At 34.9% G+C, this 23,740-nt stretch overlaps 1 pseudogene; it reads right to left on the reverse strand.

The window, feature by feature from the left end:
- Positions 1-371: 371 nt before the first annotated feature.
- LOC118528450 (U1 spliceosomal RNA) lies at positions 372-522 on the reverse strand (annotated as a pseudogene).
- Between the last annotated feature and the right edge of the window lie 23,218 nt (positions 523-23,740).

The following is a 23,740-nucleotide window of genomic DNA, read 5'->3' on the forward strand; positions in this document are numbered from 1 at the left end:
GGGCTTCCCCTTCAGTTTCCCCTCCCCTGTGCCTTGCTTGGAAACTCTCTGGAGGCAGTACCTTGGAGCAACTGTAGGGCTCCACTCACCTGTGTATTTCCATGTCTTCGGGATGGCTGTCCTCTTTGCCTGATGCATTTTGTGGATCTTGTGTGGTCTTGTTGCTGTATTGTTTTGTTGTTTCAGGCAGGAGAGTAAACCAGCTCCTGTGAGTCCACATTGGTGTGACTCCCTTTTGTCCCCAGGGGGAAGAGAGAAACACAAAAACAACTTTACCAAAGCATGGACAGGCTAAGCACTAAAAAGAGAAAGGAGCACAAATTCTCAGACTTTGTCTCAGAGACCTTACTGTAGTGCTTCTAAGAAGACTCCAAAAAGCATGAATGCAGTTCCCCTCTTCAACAAAATATGCAACCAAATTTCCCATATTTGGGGAAATTGCAGGGGTCAGCACAGCCGAAGTACAATGGATAAGCCTTACCCTGGAGAAACCACCTTCCTGATCATGACATTTTCCCTCCCCCCACCCATTTCATTAAGATATTAGAGATGAATGAATCTGAGATTCTACTTCATTTTCCCCATTTATTGAAATAATCTGTTCATTGTCATTGTCCTTTTTTCATGTTATAATTGGTCTTTTTCCTGGAGTTCTTCAGTATACATCCTTATGAATGAAAACTGAGAGTCATCTAAATGACTCCTAGTTTTAATGAAAAAAACATACTTCTAGGAATGAGAATATGAATATAGTTACTTCAATACTGTTAAAATTAAAAAGAAAAGTTACAGATATTTTCAAATTTGAAATTCATTCTGGTGGTTTACCCGGGGGATATATATATATATATATATATATATATATATATATATATGTCTTCTCCCAGCATCCCCCCCCCACCATGTACAAACTTTGCACTTTCGGCTTAATTCAAACTGTATTCTAGCACTCTTTTAGGGGCTCATCATACAGGTAATGAAGATCTCTTCTTAGAGTTATCAATGATGGGTCAGCAGGAGGGTCTCCATAAAATAATCTAGACTAAAAAAATTGTTCTGCTGTTGGTAAACTTTGTCTTACCTCAGTCATGATATTATCACTTTGATTTGTTAACCGATTTGGTGTTGGAAGTATTACACATGATTAATAGACTTATGTTACATAACTCTTTATTTATGAATAATTTTATATTCCTTGGTAATATGTATTATCAGTCCTATATTGTCCTTGAAGCTGGAGATGGCAAGGGGAAACACAGTAGAAGGCAGTGTATAAAAATAGGGTGCATGAATGAAGGTCTACTATAAACCAGGATTTTCATGATGCCAACATAGTTACTTTGTCCTTTGAATTTTGACGAATTAGAGAGGTAACTATTTACAGAAAATTTGAAGTGAACATGCTTCAACTTCTAATATCCTGAAAAGTTTTCAGAAAAGTTTGCTTAGCGTATCAGAGTGATTGTGAGTTTGAATGAGTATGTACTTATTATTTGTTTTTTTAACATTTCTACCAAAACATTTTGTAGGTTTCTAATGATATAACATTACGTCTTGTCAGCTTGACATATGCTTTTGCTGTAGCTTTGATATTTTTGTTGTTGTTCTTATTTTATTTCTAAGAATAATTCTAACATTCTGGTGGATACTTAGTAATATGATATTTTTCCTTTTCTAGTCAAGTGGAAAGCTTATTGGCAAAGCTTTTATGGACACAGAAGTTACTTAGAAAATTGAAGTAAAGTTACAGAGGGTGAGGCAGGGTAATAGTGGACATTTTTCTAAGCTGTGCATAGCTGGGCTGTGTAACATTTGATGAAATTTGTCTACTCTTAAAGATTAAGAGCTAGAGATTACTGAACCAAATATTAGGATAAAACAACAGAAATAATTTAGAATTAAATATCACCAGCCTTCTCAACTTGACATTAATACTCTAGAAGGTCTTGGAATTTAAGAAATGTATTTCATATTACCCTATAGAGGAAAGAGTAGTAATAAGCAAGTAAAATCCTGTGTTATTTCATTATAAGAGAACAATTGACTTTCTAAAGATTATTACTAAATTCAGAGAAAATAGGAACACATTCATCCAAAAGACCTAGAAGCGTATGAAGGGATGAGGGATTATATTCTGAGGAACAAAGAAATTAGGTTTTGCTCTTTCAGGGTACTCAATAAATAATATCCTTTGCTTCCCCCACGTTTTGAACAAATGATACATTAGACCAGAGTAAGCTATCTGGAGTTCAAAATATTCTTTGTTACTGATTAAGTGTAAGTTGACAACATAGGGCATTAGATTTACTTATCCCATTACAGGTAATAATGGCCTGTGGTGGGCCTCCCCAAGTGAGATGATCTCCTCAGTTAAGACAAATGTTTGGAAAAGTGGGGAACCACTTTTGTTTACTTTTTTCTCCAAAAGGGAAGAAGTAGAAAAATTAGATTAGTAGTTTCGTCTCTGTAGGGTGGAGTGCCTAAACAAGTTTTCGTCTGGAAGGAAAAACAGAGGTCAGGATGACACAGAAGAATTATTCGTTATATAATTTTATCTTTTAGCTTTGAAAAAACAAGAACTATATATTGAGACTCCTCCCAATGAATTTCAACTCCAGATAGCAAACCTCCTGATAGCTTTCTCAAAATAGAGTATGGGAATATGAATAATGAATGTAAAATAATGCAAAAGAGTTTGGCAAAGCTATTATGAAGCATACATTCAAATGATATTTCTCCTTTAAATTACAAACCTTCAGAGTTTACATGTTTTATCAAACCATAACAGTATTGCTCAAAAACAGTTTTGAAATCTTTCTTTGGAAATTAATTTTGAGATTGTATGATGATCTTTTTCAGGAGATTATATTTTTGAAAAATTTCAAAATAATTCAGAGGCAAGTGTTTTGTTCCTGCTTCCTCAATGAGCTTATTCCCCCATCCTCATTGTCTTTCAAACCCACACTACTTCTGTACCACATCGCATAGACATCTAAAACTTGAAAAAAAGTAAAAAATTGTATATGGACAGTCTGGTAGAAAATCCTTACAAAGTCATGCTAAAACAGTGCTCTCCAAATCACTCTGTTATCCCAGAGTGGCAAGCGTTAGACTATCCTGCTGGGTCCAATGGCCAGAATATATTAATGTATTCCCTGGCTAAGATAAGTCCCACAACTACCTGGACAGGTTTTACTTAATTGGTCTCAATACTTCATTCAGGTCTAACAGAAATCCTAAACATTTTCTTCTAGATTGTTTCTTCCTTTCATATATTCTTGTCCATCATCAGGTGCTTAACTAAATGAACACCAATAAATGGGATTGTGGTTGTTATTCATCAAACTCTGGACAAAAGTAGCATAAAAATCAAATTTATATTTTGATACAAATAATTATTAAATAGTAATTAGTCAAATATATTTATCAAGAATCTCCTCTCTGAACTGCAAGAAGCACAATATTACAAATGTTCCAAATGTCAAATAAACCATAGCAACATTTAGCTTAACTTCCACCAAGGAAATCAAGTCTGCATATGTGAAGTAAAGTTAGTTTAGAAAAATATTGCATATAAAATCAGAATCCTAGAATTAGACTCTTCTGGTTTTCTCTATAAGTTAAGAAGAGCTATTGGCAGCTAGCCTTTGAGTGTAAAAGCTGAGGAATTATCTTCTTTAAATATAGCTGACCTGCATTTTATACAAGGCAGCGATAGTCAAAAATAGGAAATTTTGGCTCTTCTCTGGACAAAGTCAAATTCTTCCAGTTTGTGCTAAGCAAGTGATAGATAAGTTGAACCTTAATAAAATGGTTACACCAAAGGGAAGTCAATGAATTAGAATGACCATTTTCCCAGATTTTTTTTTTTTCTGATTATAAACCTTAAACATCTATTCCTTACAATGAGTTAAAATCTGCTTTTCTCTTTCCTTCCCAGGAAATTCTATTAACCTCATCTCAGTTTGCTGCTACACAGAAGCCTTTGCTGCTTGACACTTCTGTATGAGACAACAGTTATTCTCTTCCTCAAATTAAATGTTCTCAGGTGTTTCTGCATAAACTACAATATCTACTATATACAATATAATATATATATTATATAATTATATAATTATATATAATACTTAATTATTAATTATATAATTAAATATCTTATACACACACACAAACTGGTATTTGTCAAAGGGGATACATTAGAATTTTGGGAGGGATAATTCTTCATAGTGTGGAATTCCCCCATGTAATGCCAGTTGCTTAGTACTCTTGCCCCTTTTCTTAAATTCCAAGTGGCATTTATAACTTATTGAGACAACTACTAAATAGCCCTAACGCATTTCTAAATATCCTCTGGGTTTGGTATAGTCTTGATTAAAACCACATATATCCTTAGCCTGTACAAATTCCAGTGTTTCACAAAACTAGATGTCTTCCTAGAACTGAATGAAGTCCAACTTTACAGAACATAGTAGAATTATCCTTCTGTTTTCTTCTGGGCACCATATGTTATTATTGACTCCCATTTTTGACACACTATTTTAAAACATATTGATCTCAAAGTCAATTGAAATCCCAAAGTCATGTTCACATGTGCTACTATTAAGCCTTATCAGTCCAACTCTGGGCATGGGTGGTTATACCAAAGAGTAAAGATTTTTATATTTATTCCCATTAATTAATTGTTTCTCTGGATAAGTCGCCCAAGTTTTTTGAACTTTTGAAGTCACGGATAAGTAACACATCTAGCTCTATTACAATTCAGGAGCTTATTATTTGATGTTTTCCATTTAGAACCCTTTGAGGAACCTCCACCCACCAAAATTTGTATGGGGATTATCTGATGATCTCAGCCTTCTCAATCCATGATACTCTATTTTCTTTTTTTCTTAGTACTTGCCATAAACTATAATTATTTTGTTTATTTGCTTGTTTATTTTCTGTCCCTCACACTAAAATGTTAGCTATCTGAAGGCAGGTATCATCTTACCCACTATTTGACCGTCAGCACCCAGCACATTATTAGCCCACACAGGGTGCCTAGAGAGGTACTGTTAATTTTTCATCTAATGTATCAGATTTTTCTTGCAGGTTTAACTATGTACAAATATTTTTAAAAAATTGCCCAATTTCATAGAACCTGATGGCAGATTATTATGGCTTTTTGAGACCTTCTTCAAGCAAAAAATAACTTGTTAGCATAATTTAGATATGGTGGTTCATTCTGTTTGGAATTCAGCTGTTTCTGTTATTAGTGTTGATTACCTATCATTCCTGGCTGTCCACTTCTTGGGTAAATAATTGAAAAGTATTCGTGAATCAGTCACTTGCTTTTACAAATAAAAAAAAATGTAGGTTGAAGCAGCATGTGTCCCTTCTGAGTCGAAGTTTAGAGTGTCAAAATTTGCTGAGCTTTTCCTTCAGAATGATACTCTAAAAAGCAAATGTCTAGAAGGAACCTCTGTCAGTCTGAGCCTCTGAGTGACTACACTAAACAGATAACCTTGAGGAATCCAAGATAGACATGTAGTTTAAGTAAGAAATGTATTATCGGGGAATAATTCTCCATGGCCTTGTGATTATTTTTGTCCTAGACTATCCTTTTGTATAGCAAACACCCCTGGATAATATAGGTAGCATCTCCCTTTAGGGCAGAAGGGAGATTTGTTTCCTGACCAGGAAAATAAAGATAATGTCTCCTTCTGGGGCAAAGATTGAACAGGTTTGTTTTAAGCGACCTGTATAGTATTTTTTTTTTTTTTAGCTTGGTTTTCCTCAGTTGTGGCCTAGGCCCATTGTGTATGCTGCATACACCTGAGACACTCGCCATCACTTCTTGGGACCTGCAGAGAAAGGGGAACTGATACGAACAAGTAACTCATGCTGCCTGCTGTGCTTTGAGTAGTAAAATCTCTTGTCTCCAACCCAGGAATCTTGTGTCCAGTGCCAGCATCTGTGAAACTGTTGTAGGCTACTTTGTTAGCTCACAAAAAGGATAAAATCCGAGGCTATTCACAGTTCCTTACACTATTTTTGTTTCTTTTAAGATACCATGATTCAGGAGGGGTCACCTAAAGTATTCTAACACACTCATCATCCATCTACATTTCCCTTAGGCTTTATTTCTGTTCATGTTTAAAACATTAAATTGGGCTTTATTAGTAGTATCACAGACTAAAGTCAGGTGAGACGGATGGTGGGAAAAAACTCAAAGAGCAAAAGATATGCAATGGTCTCACCAAAAAAGGAGGTCAAGGAGGATGTCCCAGATTGTATTAGAACCTGGAAACTAGGGGATAGCCAATGGGCTATGCTATTCATCAGAGATTGTGAAGTTCATCATGTATTAATATCAGGTTAAATTTTGTGATTGAAAGAATAAAGGACATTGGTACCTTCTTGAACAATCCAGAGAATTTGAAAATGTTTGTGCTAGAAGGGATATTAGAGATATAATAAGACTTTGAAAATGAAAAAAAAAAAGAAAAAAAAAAAAACCCAGAAGCTCACAAATTAGATGACTTTTGGAAGTCATTCCGGTCGTTGGTAAATGATCCAGAACTTCTAGCCAAGTCACCCAACTACTGGTCATAATCCACTTTCTACAACATACTGCTGTCTTTATTCTCTCCCATTGTTCCCTCATTTGCTCATTTAATGAGTATTCTCTTACTGAGTACCATCTATGTGCCAAGTTCTATGCTAGATATGGTAACGGAGACACAATTCCATCATTATGAAATTTTAATCATTTGTCTATAAGCTGGAGACATGTTTCTATAGATGGGATCCAGGAAACTTTCCAATAATACCATGTAAATGATTAGAACAGAAACTAAGTCTTAAGGGACTATCTGACTTGAGGTTGAGTGAATAATGTTACAGTCCTCTATGTAAACTCATGTACCCTGGTTAAAATAGGAGAACACAATATTGTTTAGACTTCCTTTGGTTTCAGAGAAAGTAATTTATTTTATATAGTGCTTGATATTAAAAAGTAGAAAATTTGCCTGCCCTGTATCAGTTTAGTTACACAGTAATCCTAACAGGTAATTCATGACAGAAGAAAGAGTATGAATGTTAACTTCAGAAGGTGTGTGAGTGAATAAAGTACAAAAACCTGTACTGCACACTTGAACATTTACTTAATCTCTTGAAATTCATTTACTTCATTAGGAAATGGAGATACTTAATCATCTTGTGAGGATTAAATCAGATAACATACAACCTCTAGTACATTCTGAATTTGAATATGTATTAATTATCTTTAATTTTATGTAGCTACTTTTGAAAGAGGAAAAGCAAATTCCCTTTATATAGCCAACATGTATTCAACACACGCTGGGCTACTTTGCAGTTGTACAGCCCATTATGGTTTACAACATTTTCATGTGATTTATTTTACTTGATCCTCACCACAAAAATTGTAAAGCTCAAATAATAAATTAATCATATTGAAGGTACAAAATATGTATAACGAAGTTACTGTGTGGAATTACAAATTTGCTGTAGAATATAACATAAATCTAAATAGGATGTAAACATGACACAAAATAGAACAGTGAGAACAAGACAGAGGATCACAGGGGAAGGGAGGGAAAAATGAAACAAGACGAAACCAGAGAGGGAGACAAACCATAAGAGACTCTTAATCTCAGGAAACAAACCGAGGGTTGCTGGAGTGGAGGGGGGTGGGAGGGATAGGGTGGCTGGGTGATGGACATTGGGGAGGGTATGTACTATGGTGAGTGCTGTGAATTGTGTAAGACTGATGAATCACAGACCTGTACCCCTGAAACAAATAATACGTTATATGTTAATAAAAAAATTAAAAAAATAGAACAGTGAAGTTGTATAAACAAAGAAACCCAGAAGTCTAGAAGAGGGTTAAGGGTGATATCACATCTAATTTGGCCACAAAGATTCTTAAAAGGGAGAGTAGATAACACTATCATTTTCCATTCCACGGAGCTTTAGGTAATGTGTAGTGCTTGTTTGTTTGTTTGTTTACAATACATAGAACTTATGTATACTTATGTCCTGGATGACCAGGAAGACACAAAGGAGTTCAGAGAGTAGCTGATAAATAACACAACTATTTTGTAACACAATGTAAACCTCAAATTTTAAACTCTAACTCATAGTCTGTGTTATTGTACTAAATAAAACCATAAATGTAAGTCATGTAGGGCTCTCTGAGGCCAAACAGGTGCAGGCACATGGGTTTGAAAGTCTTCCAAAGAAGAAAATATATGGCTTATGTTACCTACAATGGCAAATAAAAGAGAGTCAGTATCATCCACTGATAAGGTACTCATCCTGTAGAGTGCAACGATACAGAAAGGAATTTTGAAGAAGTGAAGACATAACTTCTTTCTGGGAAACCTAATAGTTAATATAAAACTTACTAAAAAAGACATGAAAAATATATGTACATATATTTGCATTTGTGTTAATATTAGAAACAGATAAATGAGTACACCTTAGCTATTAGTTCTTCATAAACATGGTGATGTTGAAACATTACTGGGTATCCTGGAGTCATCCACACTCTTGTTATTAATTTGGGAAGATTGCCTAAAAGAGATGAAGTGCAGGCATAGGTATTTAGGTCATCTTCAGCATGCATTTGGCTACAGTGATTTGAGAGATTTCTTAAAAACGTCCTTGCTAATTTTCAAGCTTGTTGGAGAGATTGTGTTGTGTTTGCTTGTACCATCCCTGTATTTCTGAATAGAGGCAGGAAAAAAACAAGGTGGATCATTTTGTCATTAAAGTTCAGATGAGGAAATCATGATGGAAGGCAATATTCCTTGGAATAAAAATAGGCAAAAGAGTTGATGAGAAAGAGCAAACCTGGTAAATCTACCCAGCTGTAGAATCCTTCAGGGATGAACGACCAAAAGAATAAATGTGGTTCTGATAGCAAATTTACCACTAATGTGAATACTAATCTTTTTATCCCTGGAGACTACTTCTACTGCAGGTATTATCATTGAAAGAGGACTTTAATTCAGACATGTCTAATTACACTACAGGTTAATTCTATTAACTAGAAAATCTCCAAAGGACTTTAACATTTTTGACTATTAAATAAGTTTAAGTGGTCTAACCAAATTTCTAGTGATTGCCTTTCATTGTAAAGTAGAAACTATTTGATAAATCTGCTCTTCTTCCTGGAACACTGGAACAAAGACTTGATTTTAAGGGCAATTACCCTTAATGTATGGTAAAGATGGCAGTATTATGTATAGTCTGTATTTTTCCCAGTGATTGCTTCCTTTGCTATTGTCATCCCTGTGTGTAGGCGCAAAGAGCCTGTTATTAGTAATAAAACAAATAATGATAAAATAAATGGGCTTCCTCATCATAAATGCAGGAAAGTCTCATTTGCAGTGTTGATGGAGTCAGAGGAGTTTTCTTTAACTTAGGTCATCCTGTTATACTAGACAAATACCAGTTTTTTTACAGTGTGTGGATTCTCTGAATGTGGCTATTTTTCTTTTTTAAAGTTTAGGCATTGGTCTAGATACATTGGGACAATTAGAACGGTTAAAATTCATTACAGTTGCTTGTTCCAGCTCTGCCTGAACATTTAATGAACGTTTATTTGTATGTAGAAGCATGTTATATCCCATTCCTATCTCTCCTCTCACCACTGGAAATTTCCCATTCACTTTTTAATTCAGTGTTTCTCATTCAGTGTTAAATAAGAGTTCAGCACAGCACAAAACACTGGGGAAAAAAATACCAATAAAGCATAGTGCCTTATTTCAAGGAGTTTACAACTTTTTTTTTTTTTTTTTTTTAAAGATTTTATTTATTTATTTGACAGAGAGAGACACAGCGAAAGAGGGAACACAAGCAGAGGGAGTAGGAGAGGGAGAAGCAGGCTTCCCGCAGAGCAGGGAGCCCGATGCGGGACTCGATCCCAGGACCCTGGGATCATGACCTGAGCCGAAGGCAGACGCTTAACGACTGAGCCACTCAGGCGCCCCAAGGAGTTTACAACTTTTTAAATGAGATAGACTTGAACACAGATAATTGCAATATGGGAGCCCAGAGGATATGCAACTGGCTACACTGAGGTTGTCTTGCAGTTGGAACCTAAATATTTGTGACTAGTTTCAGGAAAACAAATCAGTTCAAGAGTTAGAAATACGCATTTTATAGGATTATATGACTATACTGTGTGCGATGCAGATTGGGCAACAATCTGGTCAACACGTAGGGAAGAACAACTGAAAGATGAAAATGAAAGTATTATGTGAGAGTGTAGGGGGGAAAGGCATTAGAAAGGAAAGAAAAGAATGAACTAAAGGTGTAAAGAAGTATAAACAAATAGGAACATTGCATTGGGAAGTATTAGTGTCCTTGCTTTAGGATTAACATGCATGTGATAATTTGTTTACACAGCCAACAATCATCATATAGTCTCTTTATGTATCAGGTATGATGCCTTCCATACACTACCTTCGGGAACCCATTTGACAACTCATTAGTTCTGTATCTATGTATTTCTAGACATCTTTTTCCCATTATTTTCAGATTATGTGGGTCTACTACTTCCTTATTCTATCCCTTATGTAAGAGTACAACAATTGTCATTTAAAGAGAACAATTATTACATTCAACTCAAAGGTACTTGTTCCAAAGAAATATATATATCAAGGAGACTAAATTTTCAACTTTTAGTAGTCTCTCTAGATTACCAGGGTCTCTAAGATTCTTTTGCCTTAATTACAATCCTTCCCTAGCCATTGAGAATCCAGTATCTTCTCTCTGATAGGCAATCAGGAAAGAGCACTAAGAGATTAATATTCCCAATTCCAGTTTAATAATGCTGGAGAGATTGAAAGCTAACACTCAAAATGGGCCCAGCCATGACTAATTGACCAGAAAATGTATCATGTCATTGTTCATCTTTCACTAAGTAATCAGACTTGTGAAACCAGTTTTCAGCTCAGCCACTGGCAGCCGGCCAAAGAATGTCCAGAATTGGCTGCTATCACTGCAAGTTTACTTGGCATCAAACAAGGGGAGGTGGGACAAAAATGAGGAATTAAGATTATGTGTAATTCAAAAAATAAATGAGATTTAGGAAAACTTATTTTTTCCTTGAGCTAAGACAACTTGACCTTAAAGTTAAAAACCCATTTCCCTGACCTAAAGTAAATTATTAAGATTAGAGTTAATGCTAACAGTTATGAACATTTACAATGGCAAATGCCAAGCTTTTATATTATGCTTGTGGGTATGTGTGCTCAGGGAGGTATGTGAATATATATTAATTTTGAGGCATGTCTTGTGGACTGTTACAATGGTAAGTAGGAAAGGGACAGAAAAGGGGAAATAAACTTCTCTTCTGTCTCCCTCAGCTTTCACTACCATTACTTCTTTTCTAGGTCTATTGCCATTCACCTTCACAGTCCCCAATACTTTCCTCCCCCTGCCTCATTTTATGCAGACTATTTAGCTTCAGATTGAATAACATGACTGAATTATACAAAGTCAACCAACCCTTCCCTCCTTCTTCCCTCCCTCCCTCCCTCCCTCCCTCCCTCCATTACTCCCTCCCATTTTTCCTTCCTTCCTTCCTTCTTTCTTTCCTTCCTTCCTTCTTTCCAGTTCATGTGTTCATTCATTCCAAATTTCTCCTAGGTGTCTTTTCTGTGAATCTAAGATCTACAAGCTTAAAGGTATACTGAAGTGAGAAGTGGAGTTAAAGGGAATAGTTTTATTTTCTGATTTTTATTTGTCTTTAATATTCATTATAGAAAAATAAATCCTCCAAGGGATTTGCACTGCATTAGAAACAGGAAGATAAAACAAGGAATTTTGATAGGCAGGAAAATGGAAGAGAACTGTTTTGAAACATAAACTAATAGAAGCAGAAAGGGAACAGTTCAGGCCAAACCCTGAACCAATATCAAATCCAGAGTGAGAATGGAATGCAGAAGATTCACAAAGGCTAGTCTTCATGAATCCTAAAACAAGTATTTCTGATTTGTGGAAATTTCCTTCCCTGATTCTCAACCTTGGTTCTCTAGTTCAGTTTTGTAAGTCTCCATCCCACTACTTGAGCCCCACCAATCCTTACTTTTCCTATTATAGTCCTATAGTCCTATTATAGTCCATGCCCAATACTGCAGGAACTACCTACAGTGATTCATAACCAATGGGCTCATAACCATTTGTTCAGTGCCAGGCTAGGGAAGGAGAAAGGAAGAAGCTCTGTTCCCAATGACTGCATACAGATTTGTAACTGATCCCACTTCTCATAAGCTAATGCTTACCATAGCATTAAAATCTATAGAAATACAGTGCTTCCTGGCCTGGGTACCTGCTTAGAAGAGTCAAAAGAATTTTGTGAAGAAACTGTATTTGGAGTTTTAATTAAAATCTCAGTTTTTTCTCCCTTTATAGGCTTTCTAATGTAAACTCTGTCATCCATGACTGTTGCTTCAATTTTTATCTGTATTCCAGAGGCCACCTTCCTATTGCTAGCATCACCATTTTGTCTAAATTTACTTTAGACACTTATCTAAGTTCCCAACCTTTATATCCAAATGCTTACTCAATATTGCACTTAGTTGGCTCAAAGGGAACTGAACTCAGTACATACATAATCATACTCCTTAATTTTTCTTCAAACCTGGTGTCCTCATTTTAAAAAGTACCTGGCATTTGTTAAGTGCCATGTGGTAGCTAGTAAAACTTTAAATAGTAATAACCTATATGATATGGGAAATTATATGAGGTTTCAAGGGTGTCTAGGTTTCAATCATGTATAACTGTTTGGATTAATTCACTGGATTAGGGAAAACAAATAGCTTAACAAATACCAGGTACTTTTTAAAATGGATTACATATATTGACATTTTGAATCTTTATAACAATAAAAAAAACAAGTGTTATTACACCCTTTTAGAGATGGGAAGGCGGACACACAAAGAATTTTAATAACTTGCCCAAAATCACATGGCTCATAAGTGTTAGAGCTGAGGTTTAAACCTGGGAAGTCTGGCTCCAGGCTCCATGTTCTCGTTTAGCACACACTATGAGTTTTCCTAAAATAGTAGTGATTAACACTAGTTAACTGTTCACGGTGGACCAGGCTTTGAACTAAGTTCCTCAAAGGTATTATTTCTCAAACTTAACATCAATCTAAAAGAGAGATATTATAATTATTCTTGTTTTACAGATGAGGACACTGAGGTACACCATGGTTAGCTAATTTTCATAACCAGTCCTTAACTAGTCAGTTGTGACACCACAATTCATTATATGCCATTCTAATGCCAGGTCCCACATTTTTAACATTCAACATTCTTGGCACTTTACAACCCTTATTAAAAAAAAATGAAATCTTGCCATTTGCAACGACGTGGATGGAACTGGAGGGTATTATGCTCTATTAGTCAATCAGAGAAAGACATGTATCATATGACCTCACTGATATGAGGAATTCTTAATCTCAGGAAACAAACTGAGGGTTGCTGGAGTGGAGGGGGGTGGGAGGGATGGGGTGGCTGGGTGATAGACACTGGGGAGGGTATGTGCTATGGTGAGCACTGTGAATTGTGTAAGACTGTTGAATCACAGACCTGTACCTCTGAAACAAATAATATATTATATGTTAAAAAAAAAGAAGATAGCAGGAAGGGAAACATGAAGGGGGGGAAATCAGAGGGGGAGATGAACCATGAGAGACTATGGACTCTGAGAAACAAACTGAGGGTTCTAGAGGGGAGGGGGTGGGGGGATGGGTTAGCCTGGTGATGGGTATTAAAGAGGGCACATTCTGCATGGAGCACTGGGTGTTATACACGAACAATGAATCATGGAACACTACATCAAAAACTAATGATGTAATGTATGGTGATTAACATAACATAATAAAAAAAATAGCCCAATTTTGGATTGGAAGGAAATGACTTTTTTGAAGAATAGAAAAGCGTGTTATGTATTAGCAAAAGTTCTGTCTCTTTAAGTACATTATTGAATATGACAAACAAATTTAAATTAAACCTTTTGTCTTACTCTGACTCGATTCTCTAATCTCATCTAATGTTCAAGTGTTTTTAACTAAGTACATGCACAGCTTTACTCTGAAGAAATTGGGTTTTCTACTAATGAACCAAAATTAAATAATAAATTGAAGAATTTTGACTATATTTCTTTAAATTTTCAGCATCACTTTCTTCCCAAAACACTAACTTTTATCTCTGAGGAATTTGGCTGCTGTAGAGTCAAATATTTCTCTGAATTTTGGAACATAAAGTGAAGCTTTTAGGCTTTTCCTGTAATTTGTTCTTTTAGAAAATAGAATGCTGTAGGTCCCCTCCCCTCTCCAAACTTTGAAAAGTAAATTACAGTGCTGGTATCACCTTGGGAGCATATTTTATTTGAGTAATAATCATTCCCTTTGACAACATATGTCATCTTATTAAAAAAAAAAAAAAAGATGATTTCCAGCAGCCTAAAAGGCTCCAAATATATAATAGACATCATCAAAGATTTTTCCATCCCTGTTTCATTTTTATGAATAGATCAAGAAACATACATATTTAAATTTCCTTTAGATGAGTGCTTTAACAATAAGACCTTGTACTTGGTTACTTCAAAATATATAAATTTTATTTGGAGTGATTATAAATCAAAACGTATTTTAATATTTGCTACTCTCCAGTTAACTTTTATTGAAATGATATTAATGTTTAATATTCTATATGAATCTTCTCCAGTAGAGTTAAAACACAGGCAATTTTGAAACACAGGTATTAATTTTACTTTTAGAATTATAGTGACGTCTTGAGTCTTCTAAGATAGATTCTCTAAATTTTGATCATGTTGAAAATCTACTCATGATCCTAATATGAATCTGCTCACTGGCATAGTTTAACCAAAAAGTGGCTAGAATTCCACTATTATAGTGATCAGTTTTGTTTTTGAAAGAACACCTAAAAGGAAGAGAAGTTCAGGTGACAATGTTCAAAAATCCAAATTAACTCATTTACTGTTTAATTAGCTGTCTCAGATACAAAGACTATTACTGTGAGACCACATCAAAGGGAATTAATCTTGTCTCCCCTCACACACTTGCTGGTTTCAGCTCCAGCAGTCCTAGAGGAGAGAAAGGACACTCCCCAGGACTTATCTCCAAAGGGAAGAAGAGTGGTAGTAAGTACCCTTCTCTCCCTTCCCCTCTAATACATTTATCTTCTTTACTATTTACAAATATCCTTTTCTCTTTTCAAAGAGGCTCCCTTGTAATCAGTAAACACAAAGAAAGGAGAAGGTGGTTCTTAAACTCTCAACAAGTTCATATGTCAGAATATCAAAGGGTCAGTTTCTGCTGCCCTGAAGAAATTCTAGAAGGTGATTTCTCCTATCCTCATCTAGAAAGCTGTGCAGCTGGAGAGCTCTCGGCCTCTGAAAGAATTGAGTCTATTAAAAATTTCTAACATTTATATGATTCCTTTTATTCTTTTTATCCTCAAAGTGCTTTGTAAACATTAAACTAATTAAGTGAAAGCAATTTGTGAATTAAGGCATACTTATAAATAACTGCCTGTCATTGGCGAGAAATACTTGTCCTTGTCTTTTTATTATTTCATTACTAGGCTTATTGGTGGCTTTTTAATTTTCATAGCATTATCCAAGACGCTGACTGAGGCCAGAGGAATGGAAATGCTTCATGGTTTAGTCACTCACTTGCTATGCTATGAAATGACCCTAATCCACCCCAATACCTCTTCCACACACAACTTAATTCATTTGATAAGAGCAATTGGAAGAGGTTTGCTAAAGAGACCTTTAAAAAAAAAATAAAAATCCTGTTAATCTTATCTCTTTTCGTTCTCAGTATTTTATGGAAAAAAAAACTTGGATTTTATAGACTATCTTTTATGTTAATATGTTAAGAAAAATCATCTAAAACCTCAAATCTCTTTATAAAATGCTAAGTAGGTTAATAGGAAAAGTAGGTTTATAGGACATTTCATAAGGAAACTTCACACGCATATGCAAAACTTTTTGAGAATGTAAATGTCTTCTTGAAAAATTAAAAGTTCACTGTTCTAAATGTTACTCTTAATTTATCAAGTTTCTCAAGATTAAAATGCGTGTACCACTGCCCAACCGGGAAGATATAGGATGAAAAAAGTCTGAGTTAAATAGGTATGTTTTTAAGTTACCCTCTGAAAAAATCCCTTCAAGAGAAAAAATATTTTACTAATAAATTTAGAAAGATTTGGAAACTTTTTTTTTTTTTTTTTCCCAAGCAGCATGTGAAATTTTCAAGTGTTGGAAGTAACTGCCCTGCCAATTTGTACTGGATAAATTCTTCAGAGATAAGCCACGTACTGATCTTGGGGAGAAACCTGCATGAGCAGCTAACGAATAGCTGGAAAATCTTAAGACAGTCTACCTGGTTTTTGAAACTTGTGACTATGGTTAATATCTAATTAAGTCTAATAGTGAAAAGATGGCTAGTCTTAACACTTTGAATCATAGAAGAATCAATACAATAAAATTCCACTGCAAAGCCCCTTTAGTAATACATTTGCTTATACTGGGAGAAAAAAAAAATCACTTTAATCAAGGGACTATTGACATCTGGAATAGAATTTTAGATCTGAAACAGCTAAAGTACCTAATTTTCTCATTACATAACTGAAGAAATAAGTTCTGAAAGTTTAGATGCTCGCAAAGTTGAATAGCAACTTTGTGATAGAACACAATTATGCCAGGTGATCTTTCCACGCCACCAGATTGATCTACATCTAATTTGAGAAGCCTGCAAAAGAGGCACTGTTCCAGCATATTTTGCTATCATGCTACAGAAAAATATTTGCGTGTGAAGAGATGCTATTTGGCACCATATCTTCTAACCTTAGTTTCCGTGCGTTGTAAAAAGGGATTGTCAGTATAGAATTTTTTCTTTGTTAGTTAGAAAGGTGCTGATATTTTATTTGTGCTGAAGTTTTGTTTGGCCTTGACTTTGTTAGCCTCTGAAGAGTACCTTTCTATTACCAATGAATCAGGAGTTTTTAAACTATCGTGTGCCAGTCACTTTTTGGCAGTCAATTAAAAGCTATGGATCTTTCTCAAACTAATATATTTAAATGCCTAAAATATATTCTATTTGATAACAAAGGAAACAAATTAGGTTGAAATGCAATTATCAATATATTATAAACTGAAATTTGCACTAGAGTAGAATATGTGTTCCTTTATTAATGCATTACCCTGAAGATATGATAATTACCATAATTTTTAAGTAGTAATGAACACTACGATGTATTTAAAGGTACATGCAACAAACTGCAATGGAATAGGAACACATCTCTGGTTTCTATTGGTAACAGTCACAGGTACTGCTATTATGATTTGTTGCCTATATTAATAGTCAAAAGAAGTGAACAAATTTTACTTAGCGATTGCTAAAAAAAGATGTCACTTTTTTCCTACCAAAATCATGTACCCTCTAAATTCTGACTTCTCAGATCTCAAAGATTCTCACAGTTTCAAAACCTCTATTTCTTTTGGTTTACATTTTAGATAGCCCCATTTGTTCCATTTCAATTCCTTTCTTTCAGGGTCTACTCTTTATCCTGTGACCCAGAAGATTTCTGAAGATTTTATAGTTCAACACATTCATTTTTCTAGTTCAGGTTCTGGACAATCACTGGGGGCAACATCTTTGAACACTTGATCTTGTTTAACAACATTGAAGCAATTTGCTGCCACCCTTGTTAATAACTGAAGTTGCTGGAGACACTTTTTTGCCTTTATAGGAATGGCAACCTTGCTAACTGAAGCTCTTTTGAAATACAACAACCCAATAATGACAGCAGCCAATAACACTGCTAAGCTGTAATGGGTTACGATGATAAATTGGAGCTGTCTGAATACCTTAGGCTCAGCATGAATCTTCACATGCTGGCCTGTTATGATCTATGTTTCCTAACTCTGACAGAGACGACTAACACGACTGCAGTGCCAGGCTCTACCTAACCCAAATGGATCCCACATCATCAGACATTCATGCCAGGGAATACACATTGGTAGATTATTGGATTTGAATGAAAAGAATGTGTTTTTCCCTCCAGGCTACCTTATTCCTGTGTTTGTTGTCTTCACTATGGATTTTTTACGATGTTTTAACTATTATTGTTTATTATTATTATCTCATTTTAATCCTCTACTTGATGACTGCAGTATCAGGGAGGATGAGGGGAATCTAATATAAATAAAATTGTCACGACACACAGAGACTACAGGTGGTGTTTAAATTTGTTTTTCTTGTCTCTCCATGAAATCATAGAGGTATTTAATTTATTTTCTTCTCTTTTGCTCCCTTTCTTTTTCCCCATGACACTTAATCTAGAAAACACCTGCAATTAACATGTTTTTCAAGAAACACTGCTTCTCTACCTCAAATATATCTTTTTAAGGGAACATAATTTGTAGTGATCTTCAGCTGTGCATGAAAGATTTCGGTCATATTTATTTCTCTACAGTTTTCTGTCTTTTCCAGAGACAAAAATCTTTCTCAAAATATGCATTATAGAACTATATTAATAATGTCAACAATGTCATTTTTAAATACCTTACCAGTGAGAATGTATTTGTATGTACAGCAGGTAGTCTCAACAGTAACCATGGAAACAACTAGAATCCAGCAATACTTTGACATTACCTACTCTGTGCTAAGGGCTGTGGAAACCGATAAAAACAGCAACCTGAAATGGAAGAAAGAACTAACCTTCTGTTGACTCTATGTCAAGGGCACTGAAATTCATTATTTGGATCAATTATACTCTCTCAGTTATCCAGGGAAGAGCATTATTTTCCTCCATTTTACAGATGAGACAAATGGGTTTCAGAGCAATTGAATAACTTTCCTGAAGTTGTGGAGCTAGCAAATGTGGTGGTGTCAGAATTCTAACTCATAGCTCTCAGATACAGAAGTCATCATATTCCTTCATTATGCCAAACATCCCTCGAGAGGTCAGGTGATAGCTTTACCATGTTAGTTTTGTAGTTTGTAGTTTGGTGTGAGGAAATTGGGAAACTTTGACTTGAACTAAGACATCCTCCCCGCAAGGTACCACTGACTGTTCCTTGGGTGGAGGCATATCATCTAAAGAAAGCTCCATTCTAGGTAAGGAAAATATTCTACTTATAAGAAGTATTTTATTTGTATCTTCTACCATTTTAACACAACTGCCCTCACCAATTTCTTAAAAGCAATGTTCTGTAAGAATAACAACAATAATAAAAATAATACAGCACAGGAAGAAGTAAATTTGATTGAACCAGATGATGTGCATTCATTCAAAGAACTCTGTAGCTGCTGCCTCAGTGGGAAACTTACGTGGACACTGCAGAAACATCACTGTCCAGAGCTGATGATTTTGTTGAATTGTTAATTATTGTCTCCTTGTAGGAGAGAAAATATTACCAATAAAACTGTGATTAATGTTAGAATAGTTTAATAGGTCACTAGATATGATTTTGAACAGATGAGATAAATTGTCCTAGGGATGGAGAGAGAGAAAACTGATGAAAAAACACCAGCATAGATGGATAAATGTGAGGTAACTGGGAAAAATATAGGAGAGTCCAAAATGATGGTTTCAACTTGATGCTAGGAATTAATTCACTTCAGTATTCAAGATACCACAGACCATTTGTGACTAAATCCCATTGTTTAGGGCAAAGTAAAAAGAATTCACTGGCTTGAGAATGGCATAGGAGACTACTCCATACCTGTTGACTTGAGATAATTAGATCAAGTCATTATTTTTAAACAACTTGTATATATTAGATATAGAAGGCACAAGAAGAAGAAGAAGGAGGAGGAGGAGGAGGAGGAGGAGGAGGGATATCCTTCAAATTCAATGAGAAGACCTTATGTTTTTCAGAAGAATTGCTATAAAGGAACCTAAAAAAGAAAGCCATAACAAAACAAATGAAAGTGATATAATTTATGCTGAACCTAACTTTCTTTAAGGACAGATACCATGTTGTAGTCACTAAGTGAATTTCCAATAATTAGTAAAATTTCTGATACATAGTTAATACTAAGCAAATGCCAAATGCAGGTAAGAATAAAACAAAAGGAGGAAAAGGAGAAAGGAAACAAGGAAGGATGGAAGGAAGGTAGAAGGGAAGAAGGAGGGAGGGAGGAAGACTTATTGAAGTCTTATTTGTTGAACAATATTTAGTAAGGCACATTGTGCAGTTCGTCATTAGAAAACCCACCATTCTGAAAATGTCCGACTGTGACTTTAGTGCCAGTGTCCCAAAGTTGGTCCGAGATAGATATGAACCTGAATAACTCTCTTCTGTTCTTTCCTTCAGACTGTTAAACTAGAACCAAGTGGTAGATTTGGTTTAAGTTCTTTTTAGGTTCATGTGTCCTAAAAGACACAGCAAGGTCATTTATGAGAGGAAAAAATCAGAGGAGATAAAAATTATTTATCCGAGTGGGACTTGCTCATTGCAAGCTGCAGTGATGCTCTCCTAAAGGTCAGGGCTGCTACAGACGTCAAAGTTTAGAGAGCCATGTCAACATGTGAATTAGGAATCCTAGCTATTTGCTCCCGTAACACCATATATATCCATTGACACTGCCCCTATCAAATTGTATTTATCTTTCTGTTCCACTTTCTTAAATCTTCATTGGAGAAGAGAGCATTCATGACTGAATACCATTGTCCAACAATCCTGCTGAATATTAATGAGAACTCACTAAAATTTCATTGAAGTAATGGTGTAACACAATTTAGCTTTAAATTATAGTTTCTTTTTTTTAAAGATTTATTTATTTATTTTAGAGAGAGAGAGCATGAGCAGGGGGAGGGAAAAAGGGATAGGGAGAGAGAGAATCAAGAGAGGATCTTCAAGCAGACTCCCTGCTGAGTGCAGAGCCCTACACTAGACTCCATCTCAGGACTCTAGTATCATGATCTGAGCCGAAACCAAGAGTCCTACACTTAACCAACTGAGCCACCCAGGTGCCCCTAAGTTATAGTTTCTTAATTTTTTTTAAAATCTGTGCTAGTCTTGTTACAACAGGTATATTCAAGCTTAACCAAGTCTGAAATTATACTTTTTTTTTTTTTCTCTCCCAGTCTGTGCCGTCTCTGAACACAAGCAAAGGTTCATATTCTTGGGTTCTACAGATTTGCAGAATTAGCCAAGTATATATAAACATATCAGGTGACTTAAAACTATTAATAATATAAATAGTAAACTATATTACCAACATTAGTAATCACAAGTAAGCCTTTAATGATAGAAAATGTTAATTGTTATTTAGTCAAAGGCTAGTAGTAAAGTATTTGACTTGTCGTTTACTTCTGTAGAAAATTGTGTTCCTTGTAGGCTTTCACCTTCATGGTCATGTCCAGTGTCTAAATGGATGCAGATCACAAGACCTCACACTGATATCAAGACTTCTAACATGAAAAGTTTTGACCAAGTTGGTAAAAGGAGATCACAAAATTCTATTTAGTACCACTTAAAAATACCTACTAAATATGAGACACCTCTCTGTCAGATTGAGACACTTTAATTTTGTTTGCAAAGATACCATTGCAGGTGGGAAGTACCACTTAAGGTGATCTATTTGCTGATTCCAGTGTAAACCCAAATTACACAAACATGCTTATATCAACAACATTATAGAAATATGAAACGTGCGATTGTACATAACACTTCTAATTTTGTTGCTTATGCCTTTTAGATTGCATTAGGGAATGGGATTTAATAAGTAAGCAGGTTGAGTTTTCCACAAAGGATAGTTAATTTTGTGTGGAATGCCACTCTCCTCTGTGCTTGCAAGTAATAATAAGAGCTCCTTCTGCTGCCAGGAAATGCATTTTGCCTTAATTTTTATTATACTGTGCACCAATTTTTCTGGTGTTTACTCTACAATTTATATTCCTTGTAATCATTACCCATTTCTGTTATTTTTAAGTTATTTTTATATTATATTACTTTCTTTTTAAGGCAAAGCAGGTCAATTGAATTCAGTATTTAATTATTTTAAGTAACTAACAATTATCTCCACTTAAATAGTAGTTGCAAATAATTCTTTGTCATAAAACCAAAACATCAGCATACTCAGAATTACATTAACCTCAGGAATGTTACAAATGCCTAAAATTTCAGATAAATTTATATTTTGGCATAGACCTTCAGAGTCTAACATATGAACTTTTTCATAAATAGAGTTAATATCCTGGAGCTGATTATGAAAACCTTAAAATATCCATAACATGCATTTTAATTGACCTAAACTCATAGAAATGCCAAAATGTGTCTTTCTAAAATTCTGCATGGAGCTTGAAATATGTCTAAATGGATTCTGTAGCACGACTGAGATTTCTGGAGACACCTCCGTTATTAATGATTTCTCCCAAAACATTTACAGACAACAAGGAGGAACACAAAAGTAATCTTGCAATGAGGATTGCAACTAGAGGCCAGCTGGGGTTATTCACCAGTATTTTCAGTTCTTGCCATTTAAACTATGCTTCAGCTAAATTATAAATTACTTCATTTCATGGATCTTGGAGGACACCTGGGAGCAGGTAAGCCTCTAAATATTAAATTCTGTGAATCTAAAAATTTATTGTTTTGAAATTTCATTGATGGTTCTATGAAAATCAAGAAATTCCAACACTGAGATTAATTTTGGTGATAATTCAGGAATAATCTAGAATACAAAAATGACTGAATGAAATGCAAATAATGACTCCAGAAAGCATCAGTTATCAACACTTCCCTTGTTAGACAGGGGAAGCTATCTATAGTTTTCTGTCTTCATGGTTACCAGGACCATGTCCTGGGAGATGACCAGAATTTTCTAAATAACTCTGGTAAAAATAACAGTATGTGCATATTATGTAAGATTTGTCTTTAGGATAATTTGATTCCTCTACATCTTACTGTGTTAACAAAAGTGTTAGAAAGTACAGATTTGTTCAATATTAGGTCGTGCATGTAGCAATCAAACTAATGGATTCCGACTTACCTTACTTTAGAGTAAATCAAGTCTAGTAATCATCTATAGCAACTGATTGGCAAGGGACTGAAATTTGGCACTGAGCTAAGACCTCAGAAAATGAAAAACTCAGCACAACTCAGCACATATCACAACATGTGAGGATATGGGTAGAACGAAACAGAGTGAAAACAATCAAGAATAGACTCAATAAAAAATAGTTTGACAAATTATATATATATAAATAATTTGTCAAATTATACACACACACACACACACACTATATATATATATATATGTTACATTTGTCATACTATAAGTAAAACCAAAACTCAGTTGTTATATCATGGCTTTGACTGTGATATTTACAGAATACAACACTAGAATGTTGAAAACAGATGTGGAAAGGTGCAAAAGAAATCTCATGAGGCAAAGGAGCAGTGATGGTTCAGATAGATTGATTGTGACATTTGTAGATGTCAGAAGCCTGGGAAAAAACACTGCAAAACTAAGATTTCAAATCTGAGGACACTGAGTTAGTTAAAAAAAAAAAAAAATCAGAAACTACAGAAATAAAGATATACTTTCAGGAGGATATGATATATTTTTACCTCTCTGTCTTAGGAAATTATAGATTTTCTGCATTCCTAAAACTGCATTTCAGGGAGCTAGCTAAATTTTTTTGAATTTATTTAGAAATGAGAAGAAAAAAATTTGTTG

Source organism: Halichoerus grypus, chromosome 1 (genome assembly GCF_964656455.1).
Source record: "Halichoerus grypus chromosome 1, mHalGry1.hap1.1, whole genome shotgun sequence".
In the NCBI taxonomy this organism is placed as follows: domain Eukaryota; kingdom Metazoa; phylum Chordata; class Mammalia; order Carnivora; family Phocidae; genus Halichoerus; species Halichoerus grypus.